Here is a 22,925-nt window from a genome sequence, read left to right on the forward strand (position 1 = left end):
ATTGGAATTGAACTAGTATCTTTATTGAAAAGAACAATTACCTCAAATCAGTATTAATCAAGCAACAAGACTTCAATTTCTTCTTCACTTCAACTTGATTCAGCAAAACCCTTCAAATCCATTATTAGTATAACCCTTCCACTCCACCAGTACTCATCAATCTTCATCCTCTTCACTGCTTCCCAGAAACCCTAAAATAAATCGTCAAATCCAAAGCTTCTCTAATTCGAACACAAAACAACATCCTAATTCTTTAATTCAACAAACCAATCTCTAATTCCATCTTGTTCATCACTAATTGAATTCCTAAACAACCTTCTGATAAAACCCTAATTCATATGTGCTTAACAAAACAACTCCATATTCTGTTCAACATCAAGCATAATCTCTAATTCAAGTCGCACCCCTCTCTAATTAACCCTCTAGAGTATCAATTTCATCTTCTAATCTTCTCAGAGTTTATTCTCATGAAACCCTATCTTTCAATTCATCACTGAATCATCTTCACAACTTCAATAAAACACCAACCCATTTGTTATTCATCACCAACTACTCAAATCTTATTTTAATCAATCAATTTCTCCATAACTTCATCTCCCAGAACCCTAACTCCTTCAATCACTAACCAATAATCGACGCCACTCTCATCTCTTCATCGCCATCAGAAACATCTTCTAATTCATCTTCTTTAACTCATCGAATGTCTCTCTCTCTCAAACCAACTCTCAAATTCGCAGAGGAACAAGAACAGGGAAAGAAGAAAAAGAATGAAGAAGAACGAAGAATAAAGAAGAAGAAAAGAGGAAGAGAGTGAGTTTATCCTCTCGGTTGGGTGATGAGACCAAGGTTGGTTAATGGGACAGTCCTCAAAAGGATAAGGGGTAGCCAAAATGGTTGTATGCAAAATAACTAATTTGTCTCTCTAATTAATATGATGAAATCTTCTTCGTTCGGCATCCGAATGACACGTACGAGTAGTCCATCTCGCATAACTTTTTGAGATATATCTAACGGTACTAATTTCGTATCTAGTTCGTTGTTAGATTAATTCCTATTAATTAACGTTCATGTTAAACTAATCGAATTATCATCGGCTAATACGCCTCTTGACTAGTCTAATAGCGTTGACGAACTTGAGGGTCTTTACATTCTCCCACCTTTTACATTTTCATCCTCGAAAATCAAACCACCTTCCAGTCTTCAAAAAACTCCCCACCTTATAAAATAATCATACCTGCTGTCTAAACGCAAATAACATAAAACAAAACACAAACTTATAAGACTCTCTACAACTAAAATTTGTGGCTCTAGGTTTAAATACTAATTTCCATTTCAATAATTTACTGGTTCTAATTACGAGGGAAAATATTTCTATAAATAAGTTTCTAAGTAAAAATTTGGGATCTATTAGTCCACTAAAAGAAGCAAGTCTCCCTTTCATGCCTAGTGATACAAGAATGCAGTTGCCCTGTCTAGGTTCATGACGCCTGACACTGCCTACTGCGTAACAAGTATCACCTGTACACATCAGAATTACCAACCTCACTATTCCCCAGTGCTGGATTAACTAAGTATTAATTTATTAAGTTTAATTAGTCTCTAACTTCTATTGTGATTAGTGTAAGTATGATAAATTTACTTCGTAAAATATATTAATAGTTCACAACATTTTAAGCTATTTAGCTACCTGAATTATTTATTTTAATGAAATCGAATTTTAATCTCAAATGAAACTATATTATTATAACTAAATAAATTTTAAATTCATGTACTATTTAAGAATGACTTAATGTTATATCCATTATCCAACTATTATTATTATTATTATTTTTAATGTATCTTATTAATATACAAATTTATTTTCTTTGAATTCTAATATTACTCTAAGCATCTGAATATTATTATTACAACTTCTTGTATATTTGTTTCATTTTATAAATTTATTAGATCATCTGTTAGCCGAAAGATAATTCGGGTATAAGATTACTAAGAAATTTAGTCTTTTTACTTTACACAATATATCTGCACATTCTTAGGTCTAATTTAATAAATCTTATATTATCTATCAGATTTAATGCACAAGCAAATATTTCTAATTCTATTTAATTTAGATATCCAACCGTAGACAATTACTAATAATTTTGCGTAGTTACTTCCTAGTTATTACTTTTTCCATTACACATTCGCTAATAAGATTTTTAATTAGACAGTGTTCAAAACAATATTATTTGATAAATTTTAAAGTTACTTTTATTACGATTATTTGTGATCTTATTATCATTTAATATGATTAACATTAATGGTTGAGCAATTATTTTAATTACTCTTAAAGTTTTATTTTTCCGAATAATATTATGAACATTTATGTGATTATAAATATGTTTACTCATATAAGTCAGTATGTTCAGTAAGTTCCTATGTGATTTACAAGATCTATCTATAATACTAATCTCTGTTTTTATAGTATTAAATTGTCTACGTGCATACTTTTTAGATTAATTATTATCAAATCCTAAATTTATTTGTGTACCCTACAATTTTTACTTCATTATGTAAACAAACAAACAAATCAATCAATCAAATAATCTTTTAGTTATTGATAGCTTTTAGTGATTAAGATTTATCTCACAACGCAACCCAGTTCTAAATTAATCTAGTTCTCTAACTGCCACTTGCTATTCCTATCCCTTCCCATATAAGATCTAATAGTAAGCTCTGATACCAACTTTGAAGCGCCCCTAAGCTAGCAGCTGACTAGTCCAAGAGATTAACTAAATAAAGAGGCACTAAAAATCTAAAACGTTTACTTAGACAATCAATTAAGGAAACTGCTACAAAACTTAACCCAAAACTAGCCCCGCTAAGTAATATATATATACAAGAACTTCTCTCAAATGATACATGTACAATAGTCATTTGGTTTACAAATATAATATGCAACATAACAACATATCCGAAGTTAACTAACTATGGACTCAACTCCTCGACGCTTTCGCTGCGCAACTCTGATTTGTCTCTGAAACTGAAAGTGAGAATGGGTGAGCATATCATCCCTAGAAGGGGTGCCTAGCAGGAATAACATTTTACTTTAAAGAAATCATATACAAGATTTGGAAAACAATACATGTTTTCCGAAACACTAAACAGTGACCAGGCCACTAAAACAAACAAACAAACAAACAAACATGTATACGGACAAACTCCTTCTTCAAACAATGTATAATATTGATGCCCACTTCCACACCGAATAGTAATATTGATGCAATTCCACACCGATTAGTAATATTGATGCAATTCCACACCGATTAGTAATATTGATGCCAATTCCACACCGAATAATAAATACTAGATATAAATGCGAAGGAGCGTATCATATATACCACAAGTGGAAATTCCCATTTCCCATAACAATTCATAATGACATACATTACAAGTCCTTTCCAATTCATGGAAAGATACAAAGAATCAACGGTACAATCATAATACAAACTAAACAATGCATGAAAAGCACAGACATATAATGCATGATTTTGTTAAACATAAACTTTTGTAAAAGAAACAATAATGGTTTCAAAAGAGTTAAAAGTATTCCCATCTATTTTGATGACAAGCAACGCCTACCTCGAGATCCACGTTCCACTGGTTCATCCTTTGAATCGCTCGTTGTTAATAACTACTGTTAATCACACAAGAACTCTAAGAATCTAGCCAAAATGGCTCACACAAGAATCATCAATTTTATCTAATAGTTGTAAGCCCATTTATGGTTCTACACCTTATATTTATCTATCTTTAGCAAATCTAAGGTTTACTAATTCAATTACATTAATTCTATAGTCCATTAACTAGGTCTTAAGAATATCTACAATCTTATAGAAGGAACCAAAGGCTAATTCAGACCATAAGAGGTCCAATTCATCAAGATAGGAAAAATAACTCTAAACCCAAGTCCGCAAAACAAGCCCACTAATCCAAAGCCTGCTCCACCTGAGTCTATTGACTGTCACTAACAGTCAACGTCTGGTCAACAAAGTAATCTAATGGTCGACTCAGTCCAAGGTCAAAGTCCAGGGTTAATGGTCAACGAGTTAACTCAGTCAACTGAGTCAAACCGGAATCGGTGAGTTAGCAGATCCGATTCAGTCAGATTAACTGAGTCAGCTAAACAAAACTGAATCAGACTGAATAAGTTCAGTCAGATAGACCAAGGGTTCTTTTCACGCAGCTGAAACTCTAACTTAACAATTCTAACACAAGTTTGACTTCAATCTAGAAAAGCATCAATTCAATCATTTAATAAACTTCTCAAATACAATTACAAAGTATGCCTACCTGCAATTGCAGTTGCAAGCTTCCACTGGAGCTATTATCCATTCTCTATAACCATCATTACTAACTACACATCTCAGGCCTGGATCACCACCAGACCTCATTTGAGAGTCACAATCAAACTTCATTTCTAACACAACTGCAACACTCAATACCACCAGAACCCCAACTACCCTGTAATTGCATATACCTGCAAACCGAAGCTTAGCATTCTACTTCATTTCCACCTTCATTCATTCAACAACCCAACTACCAACATCAGTATGTTTATAAGTCAACTGCAATTTAACACACAAACCTAACCTACAACTGCAACTTTAGTCTCATTCATTATATTGAACCATCACATATATTTCCATCTCAATCCATCAACACAATCAATAAACTTCAGTTTTATCACATACTCATTAACATTCATAACTTAAAATCTCAATATTGGAATTGAACTAGTATCTTTATTGAAAAGAACAATTACCTCAAATCAGTATTAATAAAGCAACAAGAATTCAATTTCTTCTTCACTTCAACTTGATTCAGCAAAACCCTTCAAATCCATTATCAGTATAACCCTTCCACTCCACCAGTACTCATCAATCTTCATCCTCTTCACTGCTTCCCAGAAACCCTAAAATAAATCGTCGAATCCAAAGCTTCTCTGATTCGAACACAAAACAACATCCTAATTCTTTAATTTAACAAACCCATCTCTAATTCCATCTTGTTCATCACCAATCGAATTCCTAAAAAACCTTCTGATAAAACCCTAATTCATATGTTCTTAACAAAACAACTCCATATTCTGTTCAACATCAACCATAATCTCTAATTCAAGTCGCACCCCTCTCTAATTAACCCTCTAGAGTATCAATTTCATCTTCTAATCTTCTCAGAGTTTCTTCTCATGAAACCCTAACTTTCAATTCATCACTGAATCATCTTCACAACTTCAATAAAACACCAACCCCTTTGTTATTCATCACCAACTACTCAAATCTTCTTTTAATCAATCAATTTCTCCATAACTTCATCTCCAGAATCCTAACTCCTTCAATCACTAAACAATAATCGACGCCACTCTCATCTCTTCATCACCATCAGAAACAACTTCTAATTCATCTTCTTTAACTCATCGACTGTCTCTCTCTCAAACCAACTCTCAAATTCGCAGAGGAAGAAGAACAGGGAAAGAAGAAAAATAATGAAGAAGAACGAAGAATAAAGAAGAAGAAAAGAGGAAGAGGAAGAGAGCGAGTTTATCCTCTCGGTTGGGTGATAAGACCAAGGTTGGTTAACGGGACACTTCTCAAAAGGATAAGGGGTAGCCAAAATGGTTGTATGCAAAATAACTAATTTGTCTCTCTAATTAATCTGATGAAATCTTCTTCGTTCGGCATCCGAATGACACGTACGAGTAGTCTATCTCGCATAACTTTTCGAGATCTATCTAACGGTACTAATTTTGTATCTAGTTCGGTGTTAGATTAATTCCTATTAATTAATGTTCATGTTAAACTAATCGAGTTATTATCGACTAATACGTCTCTTGATTAGTCTAATAGCGTTGACGAACTTGAGGGTCTTTACATCAAACGGCAAGCCTGCATTGGGATACTCGTAGGAGAAGATGCTCAAATCAACGTCTTCCAGGTATGCAATAGTAGGCGTGTTTGAGATTGAAAGAAAAGGAGTGGCCAGATCATCGTCGTCAACCACCGTTACACATGTTTCAGCAGGGTACCTCTACAAAAAAAAACGGAGAAATTTTTTATTACCTACAATTCATAGCAAACGAATACCTCTTCACCAGTGAAAAAGTATACCGGTATGATCTTCTTGACTCGGAGGATACATACAGAGGAGTTTTCACGAGATCCAGAGATTCGCTCACTCTAGAAAAAATGATGTTAGAGTCAAAATGACAAGAGGAATTACCACTTCAAATGTAATTGCAGGAAATCCTACAACACACCCCTTGTACTATCATGACTATGATTTCTAAATCTAAACTTATTTGATATGAAAATAAAGATAAAAGTGCTAAAATTATAAAGAGAGACGCAAGATTTACGTGGTTCGATCAATGTGATCTACATCCACGGGGTTAGGTTTCACTATGATTGTTTGTAATTACATATGAATTACAATTGAGACTTCATTAATGAGTATTTGGAGCTCTTGGTTGAAGAAGGAAGAAGAAGATAATAATACAAATTCTGCTCTCTCTCTCTCTCTACAAATGTGTCCTCCCTGAAGTGTCTCTCTCCTTTTCTTTTTGATTATCTATATCCTTTCTCTCTCTTACCTTTCTCTTTATATAGATATTTACATAGTGGATGACAACTCATATGTGGTGGGATACAGCTAACATTTCCCCTAATTTCGGAATCACCGTGCGATGTTCTCGCAGGCTCACGTTGGATCTTAATTTGCACACATGCTACGTTCTCTCGCAAGTTTCCCTACATTCTCGCGAGATCTTATTATTGTGTGATATTTGGATCCTACATCAAAATCAAGATATAATTAAAGTCATACTTCGGATACAAACCGCCTTCATTTGGTAGAAAAGTCTGGCTGAGTTGAAGATGATTCACTCATGTCTGACATGATGGAAGGATATGGGTTTAACAGAAGAATATCTATTCTGAATCGAGAAGAATGGTCTGATTTCTCCTGCATATGTATATACGCTGCTGACACCCTAAGAAGAAGCAGATGCTGAACAACAACAACAAGACTTATCTGATATATGAGGATTCAACACCAACCAAGTCGTATTTCTTGTTGAAACGCTAATTAAAGCCGGGAGAATACTGTTAGATAGTTGATCGAATTTTAATAGTGGTAAGAAAGGTAGTCGTTCACTCGGACTTTTCGGATTGATTTTAAGTTTTAATAAAAGAAAATACTAAAAATAAGAAAATATATATACAAAATAAAGTCACAGGATGAAGAGGGACCGGGACTCAGGATTCCACTGCTTTTCATGTTCATGGGATTCATAAATTTATCCTAGACATTTATAGCTCAAAACAAAAGAAACAATGACTCTATTATTTGCCAAAGTAGATTTCGTAAAACATCAATTGTAAATTACAAGCATAGTGTATCTAAGGCACCTAAGACTAAGCATACACTATCTAACAAGATAACAATTGATTAATAGAAATCATAAATCATTTAAAATCGGTGCAAAAAGTAAATAAGGAATTAATTAAATTACCCCAAGGATGAAATCCAGCTTCCTCCGTTGTCCCAGTGATGGTTTCTAGCTCCACATGGTGAAAACACACTCAAAGGAATTTTTCATTGCTCAAAAGGTGCTTACAAGGATGAAAATATATGAAAACATAGATTCATAACACTTATAATTGTTACTGTTACATAATGATAAAAGGTAACTGTTGCTGATACTGTAGCTCTGCGACCCTCTGCTAATTGTCGTTGTTACTGTTGATGAACGAATGTTGTCTGCGGTCTTATGTTCTTCGTTCTTCCTTCAATGGCAGTAGCAGAGACAAGCTCTACAACTCCCTATTCTCTGCTCTATTATTCCCCCTAACACGTTCTTGCCTTCTTACGCTGTCAATCAGCGTTTACACGTTCCAAACTTGTTGCCAGCACATGGAAAATTGAGTCGAATACTCTCCAAATACTCACCAACCTCAGTTATACTCGGGATATGCTCGTGCTTTGCTGTGTCCGACAGATTCCTCTTTTTCGATTCTGAGTCATCTATCAATCCTGTTTTAGCTGAACAGGATATTCCCAACTAATTTTAATGGGGAAACCTGAAAAATACTCCAACAGATCACTCCCAGAACTTCCACAGAAACCCGAGCCCATGTCCTCCCTGTTTTGCTTGACCCAAGAATTAAACCATGTTTAGTCGAAATAGGGTATATCCAATCCAAAGAGCCCATTGAATCCGGCCAAATCTCCAGCAAAATCTTGCCTGAAATACCCGTGAAAAGTTCACACCTCTGTTTACTTCTAACTCGAGTTCCAGCCAAATTCAATCGACAAAATCACTCTTATTATCCCTGTTATGCTCTAATAGATGCTTGCCATCAGTTTCAGCCATTGAGTCTCCTCGGAAAAGCACCAAAACTCAAACCCTATTTCTGTTCTTCCCTTGCCAAGATTTCCCGCCAAAACAATTAATTCAAACTGAGAAGAAGATGGTCTCCCCTTAACCAGTGATGGGGTGCGGTTAGCAGTTGCTGTCCTGGGGTGCAAATAGTAAAGAAGCTGCCCCTTAGTAAATGAGGTTCCCCTTATCCATACAGGGGTCCGTTTAGTAAATGTGCTCCGAGGGTGCCTTTATCAACTTTTCGAGCCGAATTTCCCAAAAATATTTATTGCCCAAAAATACCTACAAACACACAAAACACCAAAATTAGTACAAAATCGAGTGCCAACAATATACAGTATTGAGATCAAATTAGACACAAAAAAGTGTCTATCAAATACCCCAAACTTATTATTTGCTATTCCTCGAGCAAAACTAATAAAAAATAAAACCGAGTTAATCTCGGGAGGGTTTACCAGAGGTGTACCCACAAAACCATGACTTCTAATTGGTCACAAGTATCCAAAGAGCTATGAGGACATACATATTCTCAACCTATCTCCAAGTAACTAGAATGCCAGAGAAATTAAAGGTGCCAGCTCTAAAGCTGACTAAAGAAAAGGGGAGACACATCTGCAACACTGCTAGATAAAGAAATATCCGCTACACAACTAGACAAACATTGTAAGATGCATCCGCTTTACATCTGGATAAGATTAGAAGAGAGATAAAGATGAGAGGGGAATCTGCTACACAGCTGGACTAATTACGTGTGATGAGTTGAACCAGTGCTAGAAAGATCTTGTGCCAGATGGAAAGCGGACTAACAAAGCATCCAATCTGCATCTCTCTTCGACTCTCTCATAGTACTCAGTAGAAACAACGTCTTCTTCGGCTTCAACTGTTGATGATAAACTCTCGAACCTCGTATAACCTTGACAACTTAACTTTTCTCCTTAATTTCATGCTTGAAACTTCCTTATAGATTTCTACTTCCTTATGGCCTTATTGAACAAAACGTAACGATGATTTTTTTCATTTTTCAATTTTTTTTCATTTTTTTTTTTGGTGAAAACAAAAATAACAAGACAAAAATTTAAATGGCCATGAGAGAAGGACTCTAGAACTTGGATCTTCGCAACTTGTGATGTCTTGGTATCATGAACTTCAACAACTTATTTCATTTGCTCATATAACTTTTTGTAACTAAGTCTTCAGCTTTGATTTTTGAATTATTATTTTCTATTGTTGCTTCTAAACCTTAAACGTCTTCAAATTTCTTCATAGATTTTGATGCCGCCCCGCTTGTTGATGATGATAAGTTTCTACTGAGAGAGAGTCGTAATCCAGTAACTAAGACTACATTGTGAGGTTGCTTTGTCTTTCTGGCATTTTCTTCTGACCTACTTGCCTTTCTATCATGGATGGTTAGGTCCATCACGGTTACCCTCTAAAATAAACAAGTTCTCTCCTGAATTTCAAAGATCTCAATGTCTTTTTCTCTAATGTCTCAATAGAATGTTATCCCTAGCAATTCCAATTTATATCTTTTCGGTGAGAAACAGTATGTAAACTTAGCTAACCGGATACTATGTGACGCTAGAAGTTTCTCCCTTACCCCCAAACTTAAATCTAACATTGTCCTCAATGTTCTAAAGATGAAATTAAAAACATGAACAAGGAGAAACTATTACCACATGAGGGAAAAGAAATAAGGAAGAATATTACCGTGTCGCATGAAAATGGGTTACCTCCCAAGAAGTGCTAAGTTTAAAGTCTTCAGCCAGACATCGGAAGGGATTAGTCACCTCATAGCATCATATAGAAGTAGCCGGAATAACTGTGGGTCATCTGGATCAAAAAGTGCTAACCACAAGAAGAGGAAACTGCAACAGACTAAGAAGATACCGAACATACCCTTGTTTAAGACAACTACAACTAGTTGTGGTTCAGGTTCAGGCTCTATGAAAGGGTCTAAATAAAAAGCTTTCATTTGTTGGATTTCCTTAAAGCTAAGATCCGGTTCAGGTATTAGAGTCTGGAAAAACTCAACTATGAACTTGGAAGCACATAACAACAACCTGAATAATTGGGGAACCTCTAAGTCAATCATATTTGACTCACAAATTTGACCATAATAATGGTAATTCTTAAGAAAATGTGTCGAGCCTAATATCCTAAAGTAATTAGGTTTAGTCTCAAAAATCAATAACGGACACATCTGAAAATCATATGTTCCCACAATTGGAAGAAAAGTTTTTGGTGGGAAAACAAAGTCAATCTGGGTATCATAGCCTGGGTTAACCACATCAACCAGAGGATGGTTTCTAACAACTGAGCTTCTTTCTAGACATCATTAGGTTCGGTAAAATGTGCATGAAGATAATCTTGTAAGATGGTTGAGGCACAAATGTCAAGTCCTACACGAGGTAACTTTCTAATAATTAAATCACACGGAGAATGATAATTATCCCCAAACTTAGAGTTTTCTGTGTCACTAGAAAGACTAGTCACAACTTCCCTAATTTCTAGGTCATCAGATTCCTGAAAATGGTCAATTGATTCTTCTAAGTCTGGTTCATCCTCACTCATCTCTACGAGTTTATGGTCTTCTAATATTAGTGTTTCTAAATCGCTAGACTCTAAAACATTATTCTCAGGGTAAACTCTTTCCTATAAACCATCATCACAATCATATAAAGGATTACCAGCGAAAGTTTCTAGTAAAGGCTCATTAACTAAGGTGTTAATCATAGTTACTTCCTCCGATTCACTGATAGGCACATCAAATAATGGATTATCCAACATACTGCAGGCTAAAGGATCATGAACTACATCATCTAAAACGGTGGTATCTCTAGCCAAATCCTCATCCTTTTGAATAGGTGAATAATTATTAAAATTATTTGGATTTGTACTAGAAACAACACTATCATTATAAATCTCAATCGGAGTAACAAATTCCTGATCACTATGCCTACATATTTCATGTTCTTCATCAACACTATCCTCATCATGATCATCATTATAATAACATGATAGAACTTCATATAAACAAGTAGTGTTACCAATTCTAATCTCGTCATCTTGATTATGTGAATAAAAACTATCCTTATTTTCAAGGGTGGTATTGGGAACACTATATTGGAAATTAAGACTATCCTGATCAAGTTTTTCCACAATCCTATTTGCACTCTCAGTAAATTGCTTGAGGGACTCTTCTAGATAAATATTAGTTGACTTCTCTACGGACTCTTCTGGGAGAAGAATATTATAAGTCTCTTTCATAAATAACTTCCGTGTTGACTCATTGAAACTCTTGAGAGACTCTTCTAGAGAAATAGAAGGATTGTTTTGCTCGTATGACCTGTGGGTATGTGCATAGTAATTTGGCTCACAATGGTATGGACCATAACCTTCAAAAGTTTCGCGTTCCCAATCACTATTCACACTATGGTCATAAAAAGGATAATGTCCAAGCTGCTCAGTCGGATACTCATTGTATTGGCTATTATAATACCAGTTCGACATCCTAACTGCAAGGGAATTCTAAACAAACACAAAGAAGGCTGACTCGACCACAACAAGCTTATTTTATCTAGCAAACAAAAAGCATGAAGGCTCCACTTAGATTGTTTCTAGACCAGCTTCTAATTCTTCGAAAGGGAATTCGTTACAATTTAATCAAACCCCTCTGGAATCAATCCGAGTCAAAGTAAGTTGAATAGAGGCGAGGGAAGCTCGGTGGATCTTTGATACCCAAGGCATCACCGGTATTACAAGGCAGCGCAGTCACGCATTCAACTCACAGAAACCATCATGAATTTCGAAGTATGCTTAAAAGAGTAACCAATATTTTTCGAATGACTTTCCTATTAAGCTCGTTACCCTATCAGTCTCGTTCTAGTCAGTATTTTAAGCTTAGGTTCGCGTAGGTTACGTGTTCCTAAGGCGGGCAAGAAGGAAACGGTGATGAAATCCGAGTCCTTAACTTGATTTGGCCAGGCCTTGCCCTTTACTAGAAAATTAAATCCGATTTCAGGTCCTCAACATATATGCATACAAAATCATCCAGTAAACCCGCTAACAGGGGATTAGCGGGTGTTTAGAACTCTTACCTCCCGTTCCAAACAGGGATGAACCGTTGAAGTCGACTCGGGCCACGACTCCTATGTCATGTACGAACCCGAGGGGCCGAGGCGATATCGTAATCGTCGTCCTTCTCAGCACACAGTTTATATTTAAAACTACCCTTCCGTAGGGTTTAAAAAAAAATAAAGTCCCAAAGTTCAATGTCCGAAAGAAAAGAAAAAATAAATGTCCAAAATAAAATATTACAAAAATAAAAACATTAATTACAGTTTCTAAAAAAATAAAATAAAATAATATACAAAATCTTCTTCTTCACTCCTTTTGGATTCCTCTTTTCTCTCCTTCTTTGGCTTCGCTTTTGTTTTCAGCACTTTCTCCCTTTTTTTTTAGCTCAGCTCCAAATCTGAAAACAAATAAGAAATACCAAAAGGCGTAAAAAAGAACAAAAATAATAAAAATAAAAATAAAACCTAAAAACAAATCTATACACAAGTCCGCGTCGGCGGCGCCAAAAATTAATCGAATTTTAATAGTGGTAAGAAAGGTAGTCGTTCACTCGGACTTTTCGGATTGATTTTAAGTTTTAATAAAAGAAAATACTAAAAATAAGAAAATATATATACAAAATAAAGTCACAGGATGAAGAGGGACCGGAACTCGGGATTCCACTGCTTTTCATGTTCATGGGATTCATAAATTTATCCTAGACATTTATAGCTCAAAACAAAAGAAACAATGACTCTATTCTTTGCCAAAGTAGATTTCGTAAAACATCAATTGTAAATTACAAGCATAGTGTATCTAAGGCACCTAAGACTAAGCATACACTATCTAACAAGATAACAATTGATTAATAGAAATCATAAATCATTTAAAATCGGTGCAAAAAGTAAATAAGGAATTAATTAAATTACCCCAAGGATGAAATTCAGCTTCCTCTGTTGTCCCAGTGATGGGTTCTAGCTCCACATGGTGAAAACACACTCAAAGGAATTTTTCATTGCTCAAAAGGTGCTTACAAGGATGAAAATATATGAAAACAGAGATTCGTAACACTTATAATTGTTACTGTTACATAACGATAAAAGGTAACTGTTGCTGATACTGTAGCTCTGCGACCCTCTGCTAATTGTCGTTGTTACTGTTGATGAACGACTGTTGTCTGCGGTCTTATGTTCTTCGTTCTTCCTTCAATGGCAGCAGCAGAGACAAGCTCTATAACTCCCTATTCTCTCCTCTATTATTCCCCCTAACACTCCATCCCTTCTCTATGCTCCCACATGACTTTTTATACTCGGCAGGCACAAGAATAACGTCTCATTAACTCCTCAAATCTTCACCATAACTCTCAGTAAAGAAAAATATTCTCGGGTTGTTTTCCTTCCATTATTGCCTTCTCACGCTGTCAATCAGCGTCTACACGTTCCAAACTTGTTGCCAGCACATGGAAAATTGAGTCGAATCCTCTCCAAATACTCACCAACCTCAGTTATACTCGGGATATGCTTGTGCTTTGCTGTGTCCGACAGATTCCTCTTTTTCGATTCTGAGTCATCTATCAATCCTGTTTTAGCTGAACATGATATTCCCAACTAATTTTAATGGGGAAACCTGAAAAATACTCCAACAGATCACTCCCAGAACTTCCACAGAAACCCGATCCCATGTCCTCCCCTGTTTTGCTTGAGCCAAGAATTAAACCATGTTTAGTCGAAATAGGGTATATCCAATCCAAAGAGCCCATTGAATCCGGCCAAATCTCCAGCAAAATCTTGCCTGAAATACCCGTGAAAAGTTCACACCTCTGTTTACTTCTAACTCGAGTTCTAGCCAAATTCAATCGACAAAATCACTCCTACTATCCCTGTTATGCTCTAACATATGCTTGCCATCAGTTTCAGCCATCGATTCTCCTCGGAAAAGCACCAAAACTCGAACCCTAATTCTGTTCTTCCCTTGCCAAGATTTCCCTCCAAAACAATTAATTCAAAATGAGAAGAAGATGGTATCCCCTTAACCAGTGATGGGGTGCGGTTAGCAGTTGTTGTACTGGGGTGCAAATAGTAAAGAAGCTGCCCCTTAGTAAATGAGGTACCCCTTATCCAAAGCAGGGGTCCGTTTAGCTAATGTGCTCTGAGGGTGCCTTTATCAACTTTTCGAGCCGAATTTCCCAAAAATATTTATTGCCCAAAAATACCTACAAACACACAAAACACTAAAATTAGTACAAAATCGAGTACCAACAATATACAGTATTGAGATCAAATTAGACACAAAAAAATGTCTATCAATAGTCAAAACAAGGATGCTTCCTGCCCAGCTCAAAATCCTGGCAGAACATGCTCGCTGATGTGATTTGGATCAAAATCAGCATATCCTAAAGACATAGCCGTGACCTGGCATCCTGATTCACTGTTTCGAATTCAAGACAACCTCCACTTCCCTGGTAATGTTTATTCACTTTTACTTGATCATTTTATCGCTTGAATGTCACCATCTAGTGCTTACCCCGCAACAATGTCACTGTTACGTGTTAAGCAGGGGACTTAACGTTGATGGTGGTTTTTAGTTCAGGATAAAATTGTAAAACCCTGTATTTAATGCGCCATCGTTCTGCAAAGAAGCTGAGCCATTTAAGAGTGATGAATGCCCAAGCCTACTTACTTACATATGTATTGAGCAATTCAATATATTTATATGAAATTTATCCAGAATGGTGTGTGTAGCAACAATCCCAAATATTGTATAAATTTTATTAAACTCCCGCTTGCATTATTCACTAATGTACATCCTGTCCAGTATTTTCCTATGTTATGTTCTCCGGCTGAACTCTCTTAATATTGATATGACATGACAATTAGTGTTCTCTCGTGGCTGAGTAGCATGAATTACCCGAAATGTCAATATTAAGGTCTTCATGAAAATACTCAGTCAGAAAGCACGTTGGTTTCTCTCTGAGAATAAAGTTAAAGAATTTTGTGTCAACACACAAAATTTATCAAATTTGATCAATCTTGTGATAGCTCACAAGATACAAATTTTGACCTAATTAATTTGCAAAAATTAGGGTTTTTGCGCCCTACGCAATATCTCGTACCCTATTGGTCAAGAACAAACCTAGGTAAGCTAGAAAATTAATCCTCCATGGATCAGTAGGAGCAAGATCCTACAAAAAATCAGAAAATAAGAAGTAAAAGAGGAAGTACGGCAAGTAAGAGCATCGGCGAGAGGAGGCGCGGCCGTTCCACTTGGCCGGCCAGTTTGCCCTAGCGGGCGCTGCCTGTGGCCGATCGGCCATGCCCCACATTATTGCTTGCTGGCCCCTATTTCTCATCAACCAATCAGATCGCTTTAAATGCGCAACATACACTTTTGAGTAAAAGTGGAAGTTGTCTAGGCGCACATTTAATTCTTTAGTGAATTGAACATAGGTTGCCCATGCCAGTCTTAAAACAATCACGGCCACACGATTTGTCCGGCCAAATCAATGAGCTTGTCCTCCTCCCGACGTGACCAAGCAAACTTCATGATGTGTACCGGCGGGCCCACCACCAATCCGGCCAATCGGAATCCTCTTAGCCCGCCAGCAACATCCCTGATCGATAGCCGGAGCTAGGCTAGTCGCATTGTTGAAAATAAATTCAAAGAGTTCAAACTCATCGCACCCGTCCAAATTAGCCAGCCTAGTTGGATGGCTTAGATTTTGTTTCCGACGGCCAACGAGGTGCCGGTATGCTCGCCAGCAACCCATCTCCATCCCTGAACAGTCGAAATGCCCACGACATGTCAGGAGCACGCCAAACTGATTGCTCAAAGTAGGATGGCCGCGCGGGTTAAGAAACTCTAATTTATGTTAGCAGCAGTATATTGCTGCCGCAAAACGATCTTGGCCACCCAACTTCGCCAGTCGGATTGAACGGCCTAGATTCAATCTTAATCAAGGTGCAAGGACCGGATACGCTCACCAGCGGCCCGACTATTATGCTGGTCAATCGGACAGCTTCCAGCACGCGTCTAACACGACCCAAAGTAAGTTGGACACACGGTTTTTAAAACCTAAATTGAATCAACGACATCCATTAACTGCCGCAAATCATCTTGGCCGCCCAACTTCGCCAGACGAATCATCCATCCTAACTCCAATTTTGGACAGCCAACAAGATGTGGCCATGATTAATGCCCACTACTCTTCCATAAGCTGCAATCATCCAAGACGCGGCCTACCCATATGGCTTCTAAACGATCTCCCGAAGATAGTTTGTCGTGCTTCTTATAGGAGTCTTAAATAAATTAGCGGCAGCCAATAACTGCGCAAATCATCTCAGCCATCCCATTTGGCTAGCCAATTTAACCGATCTAGATTTAACTTGGAACGACCAATAGGATGTCAAAATGGCTTCCAGCCATCACTCTCCTATAGGGACTGACCGACCTACCTTTGGCATGCATAAATATCTCCCAACAGCTTCCTGAAAATGGCTGGTCATGCTCCTTTTAAGACACTAGGTTCCGCAACCAACCAAGACAGGTTCAATACAACAATGCTTCACATGCATCGATTATTTTGAGCTGCTTGCTTAAAAACGATGCTTTACATGCATCGAATACATACGATATTTTATGAGTATCGGTTTCACAAAAACAACTTAGGTATTTAACCTAATAACGTTACATGCTATTCTTTGCGGCAAGTCTCATGACTTGAATCGCCACACATGATTACCCGCCGCCCAGATTGCGCGCGATTGGTTAGAATAATTAGGTCTTGCACACAAGACCCGCTCAGCAACCTGCTGCATATTTTCCACAAAAATACTCGAGACATCAAACATGTCACAAACTGGGGGATGTTCATTAGGGTATTGGTCTGGCGGTTTACAGCGTGCGGTGTGCAACGCGCCCATTACTAGAAAGTGTCAGGAAAGGGCGTACGGTTAATAGAAGTAAGAGAGTAGTGGGTGTAAGGTTAACCAGTATTCCCTCATGATGGAAACGTGATTCTCACCACTATACAACCCCACTTCTACACTGTTAGAGCATTGCTCGGTTGAACCCACTAGCGTTGGTATGTCAAGTTAGTTGTCAACTTTAGTTGCCAAAATTCTTTCTTGATTTAGCATACTAAAGATAGTTTCGGACTAGATTAGGTCTAAGAAGTTGAATCGAAGTTATCCTTAAAGGGTGAAGATTGAAGACTACAATAAGACATCAACAAGTACTTCATCAAAAAAGGTATGTGATTGATTTCATTTGGATTCTTGTTCAGTTCTACCTTTCTAATCTATCGAGATAAATGCTCACTCTATGGAAAAATTCCTATGACGGTAAATATAGATTTATGTATATATACTTGAGGTTATTTGAGCCACGACTTTTGTGACAATAACCTTTATCCCTGGAAAGGTTCTCATGTTATAATGAATGAGCTTACGAATTCAACGAGCCAAGAATCACTCGATTCCGAGTTATAACGATGAAGTTATGAGTGATTTATTAAAGTAACAGTTATAAGTGTTGTTGTAACTGTTACAGTTCGTTAATAGGAAACAATCCATGGACTGCTTGTAACGGTTCACGGACTTGGGCCCAATTACGTGACTAAAAGGCATTTTTGGTCAAGTTGGTGATGTTTCCTTATCTAGGCAAGTTAGCTATTACTCCAAACATCTTTGATTACCATATTAAAGTGTTTATGATTCCTTCATAATTTAATTTGTGATTTATTCACATAAATACAATATTTGCTAAACTAATTATTTATTTAATTATTTTGGAAAGAGTTGTAACTTAGGAAAGACTCCCAAAATTAGGAGAGTCTTGAAAAAGGAAAATAGATGTGCTTAGCTTTCAAGTTACCTTTAACTATAAATAAACGGTTTGTGAGTGCTACATGTTTTCATCCCTTTTGGAAAATTAGTGTAAAGCTCATAAGGTTGTTTTCCATGTCTTCTGTTCTTCGTGAACAAGAGTGAGATAAAGGTCTTTGTATTAGGGATCACAAAGACGAGTTGGATTAATCTTCGTGATTGATTAATTATACAACTTATAATCTAGGTTTTTCACCTCTTGTCTATTCTAAGGTTTTCTCTTCTGATATAAAACCATTCAAGAGTTGTTGATCATAAACCCTAAGTTTTGATAGATTTCAGTTTCCGATTGTATACCAACACTAGTTAGTCGAAATCAGAAGCTAGAAAGAAAACTTCGATTAAAGTATCTCGTAAAAATCCTTAAGAAGTTTTAAACAAGATATCTCTAGATTTATTCTAGTTGTTCTTGTTATAGAATTATTAGGGTTTTCTTAACTTGGAAATTGATCTTTGGAATCACCCACGTTCACTTACGAAAATCAGGTTCACGGACTCCTTGTGTGTAAGTTAAAACCTAGGTAAAACCCTATTCTACAAGTTTGTTTTGATATTACTTTTACCTAGTAATTGTTGTTATCAAAATAAAAACAAGATTTCCAAAACCTTGATTCACATCTAAAGGGAAATCAAACCGGTGTTTTGTGCATACAAAATATCGAATCGTATCAATCGTGTTGTTGTATCTTCTAAAGAGAGCCTTGGGTTCTGCTAGAAGATTTACGAGGAGAATTCCTAAAGACAATCGGTGTTGTGCTAGGAGTTCTATTTGTTCTAAAGCAGTTATTACATCTAATCCGAATAGGTAGTAGGAAATTGGTGTAACAACTTATAATCAGTGTGTGTTTATTCTGGACTAGGTCCCGGGGTTTTTCCTGCATTTACGGTTTCCTCGTTAACAAAATTTCTGGTGTCTGTGTTATTTCTTTTCCACATTATATTTTTATCTTTATAATTGAAATATCACAGGTTGTCCGTAAGTTCAATCAATTGGGAATCCAACCTTTGGTTTTTGATTAAATTGGTTGACACTTGGATATTGGTTTTTGATACCGTCCAATTTATTTCTTATATTTAATTTGGCTCGCAAATTCCTATTTGTTTGATTGCGGATTGAATTGAGAAATTGATATATAACTCTTTGATATACTTTTATTAAGATTGAGTATGACTGTCTAGTTGATTCTCTTGAAAGTATATTGGAGTTAGTCCATACAGATTGCCAAACGAATTATTGGGTGTGGTTGTTAGACCCCGCTTTTTCATCCACTACTTAACTGTCTCCACTTCCTGCAAGATTTGGGTGTGCTCAATCATGACTTGTATAAATAGGTTTTCAACCTATTTCGACAAAAAACAAGTGTTATCAATACAAGTATCCAGAAAAACACCAAGAACTAATAGCTTACATTCCGCAAGCCAGTTCCATATTCTGACACAAGTCATAATTAGTCACACCTTCAGAGTTAACCATTATGATCTCAACACCTTCTTCGCTTTCCCCTCTGATCGCTGTCGTATGCGTCAAAAATAATATTACTTTCTCACAACTCAAAATAAATAATATAGCAAGGGTAAGAAAGGATCGTTCCCACAGAGAGGACTAGGTTGTCAATATATTTTTGGTTTCCTAAAGGTAACAAGGGGGGTTTTCTGATTTTTAATAAACTATACAAATATAAAAGCAAAGAAACAAATAAAACAAATCAAATTAAGTATGCAAAAGTATTGGTTAAGGATTTCGTTTTCATTCACTAACATGCTCTTGTCATAATAACTAGAATTGATATTTAATCTCTCACTATCAAAGGCCCTAGGATACCTTGATCGCAAGAATATACCGCTAATTTCCTCTTGTCATCAACAAACACATTAAAAGATGCGAATATGAATTCTACCTAAGAGAACAACCTAACGTGTAAAAGCACTAATCAAGTTTAATTCCCTAGATGCACTAAGTTCAATGAAATCAGGCCAATCAAAGCAATCGAACGTGTAAAAGCACTAATCCGATTTAACAAAGGTCAAGGTTCACATATGGTTACTAGGATATATCACTACAAGCAATAACCATATTTGTGCTACTTGTATCCAAGATGCATCACTTTTACGTATGAAACACCCTAAACTAGCATTAGATGTGAATAAATACATGGCGATATATATAGTGAATCAAGATCGATAATTGTGAGACAAAACTAATTTATTAATAAAAGAAGCATGCTTGGTGAAATCAATTTAATCCATAACCAATAATAAAATCTAGCTCATATTCATGGAGTTCATAACAAGAATAAAGAGAGGAGTTTCCATAAACCCTACGCAAAAGGTGAAGAAGAAGATAATAATAAGATATGGAGATCCCTAGGTTTAGAGAAAGACTTTTCTATTTATATGCTTCTCCTAATCCAAAAGCATACTCTTTCCAATATTAGGTCTTCTCAAAATCCATCTCCAAGTGGTCCACTAGGCCCATGTATGAGAAATATGTCTCTGGAATTTTGGGTCCAACCTGATCGCCGGAGTTGATGACGTCATCGCCGGTATCTGGACGGAATCGCATCAACGGTCACCTGAGAACCGCCGTCGGCAAGCTGAGTCAAACTGACGGTATTCTCAAGTCTCTGTTATCTTTGATGGTCTTCATAACGGCGCCGTCATCTTTGGATCACTGAGTCATATGAGCTGGATCGTTGAGTCAACTCGCCTTACTCCGATTCCGGCAGAGTCTCCTCTGTTTCTGTTCAGTTCCAGGCCATTCAAATCCCTGCATTCCTAACATACATCTACTCATTCCATTCCTGCATTAACTAACCACAACCAACACCATGGCTTGACTGCATCTTCTATAGCTCCTAGTTTCATCTCAGCTTCAGTTCCCTCATACTCTTCCCTGCAATTTCAGCTCACAATCAATTGTTGCAGGAACATCTCAACTGCATCCATTGCATCTCAGACCCAATCTAGCTCAGCCACCACTTCTCAAGAATCAATTCTCATCTCCAGTTCAGACTTCATCCATTACAGATCCCCATTTGCTGAACCTAATTTCTTCTTAACTGAAACCCTAATTGTTCATCTGCCCTTTCCTGAGGAAATCAACACATATTTCTGCTTCACTATCAAATTTGTAACAAACCCACCTCCAATTCCTTGCTGTTAACACCAAAATCATCTTGTTATCTCCTCTTCTCGATTGAAAACCCTCAATTCGATCTGATTCTCTCCTCAGCAACAACTTCTTCTTCCCTGTCTTGATTTTCCGTTTGCTTCATTCACAACAACAATCGATTAACCACCATAATACCCGTTAGCTGCAAACACAAATCGAAACCCTAATCATCCGCAGACCCATTAGCTTGAATTCTGAAATCAATCATTCTCTGAGATCTTCACAGCAATCCCTTCTTGATATTAACCCTCATCAATTTCTTCTTTGTTCTTGGCTTTCGACCAATAGTTCATGTCTTCATCAATCTCCAGCTTCAATTCCTCCTGAAGCTCTTCTATTATGAATATCATTTCGATCTCGATTTTAACTGCTGTCGCCGCTGCTCTTCATTCTCCTTTTTTTTCGCCAATTATCAGATGTAGGAACGAATGAATGGGAGAAACTCATTTTAGGGTTATAAAAGTGGGACAACTATTTGCACCCACTGAGCTGGGATGTGACCACCCAATAGTAGCCCCTTAACCTTGGCTGGGCTCCAGATAGTGTTTGCCCAGAAATGACAATTATGCCCTTCTTGTTCAAATTGTGTAATTTCTTCTTCTTTTCCTCCGTACGACTCCAAAACGCCTAAAAGCTCAAAACAAACATAAAATACATAATTCACACGAAAAATAACAAAGAAAGCATAATCAATAGATAATAAATCTAGGTGTTTATGACCCCTATCATATTCCCCCACACTTAGACTTTGCTAGTCCTCGAGCAAATCAAACTAAAACTTACAACTTCAAAGCGTTCCAGCGTCCCAAGCATCCAAAGAGTTACGAGGACATATAGTTTCTGCATGCTAATAATAAGAAGTTAGAAATACCAAAGAACATATTCTCATTCTTAAATGTTGAGTGATAGACACATTTATGTGTCTATTTTCATCTCTTTTGTGTATTTTGTTAGTACCCATTTGTTCTTATTACGGTGTTTTTATGTTTGTTTCGGTGTTTTTGGAGAAAATACCCTTCTGTGGAAAGAGTTGCTCAAAAAGTGATGATTTACACTCCGGAGAAAAGTACTAAAGGCACCCCAGAAATGCACCGGAAACGTCCCAGAAATGTCCCGGAGGAACCCAGAAAAATTACTATTTCAGCCCAAAATGCTAAAGGGACACCCAACAGTGGTTAGGGGGACACCTTTCTTCACGGTTTGAAATAAAAATTGCCGGGAATATCTTTTTCACGTCTGCATGAATTTGCAGAATTGAATTCTATCGATTTTCTCGGATTTGATCAGCTTATTTAGATTGGGAATGATCCAGCACACATCGAAACAGGGAAGGAAATAGATTCATGCACGCGAAAGATGGAAGATTTTGTGGATATCATCGAAACAGGGGAAG

The 22,925-nt window shown here is 36.7% G+C and overlaps 1 long non-coding RNA gene across 1 annotated transcript; it reads right to left on the reverse strand.

Moving 5' to 3' along the window:
- Positions 1–2,840: 2,840 nt before the first annotated feature.
- On the reverse strand, positions 2,841–5,390 carry LOC113356984. Its single transcript, XR_003363337.1, has 2 exons — positions 4,333–5,390; positions 2,841–3,022 (listed from the first exon to the last, which is right to left on the reverse strand). It is a non-coding gene; the product is annotated as an uncharacterized LOC113356984 (long non-coding RNA).
- Positions 5,391–22,925: the final 17,535 nt, after the last annotated feature.

The sequence above is a fragment of the Papaver somniferum genome, chromosome 3, assembly GCF_003573695.1.
Source record: "Papaver somniferum cultivar HN1 chromosome 3, ASM357369v1, whole genome shotgun sequence".
Classification (NCBI taxonomy): domain Eukaryota; kingdom Viridiplantae; phylum Streptophyta; class Magnoliopsida; order Ranunculales; family Papaveraceae; genus Papaver; species Papaver somniferum.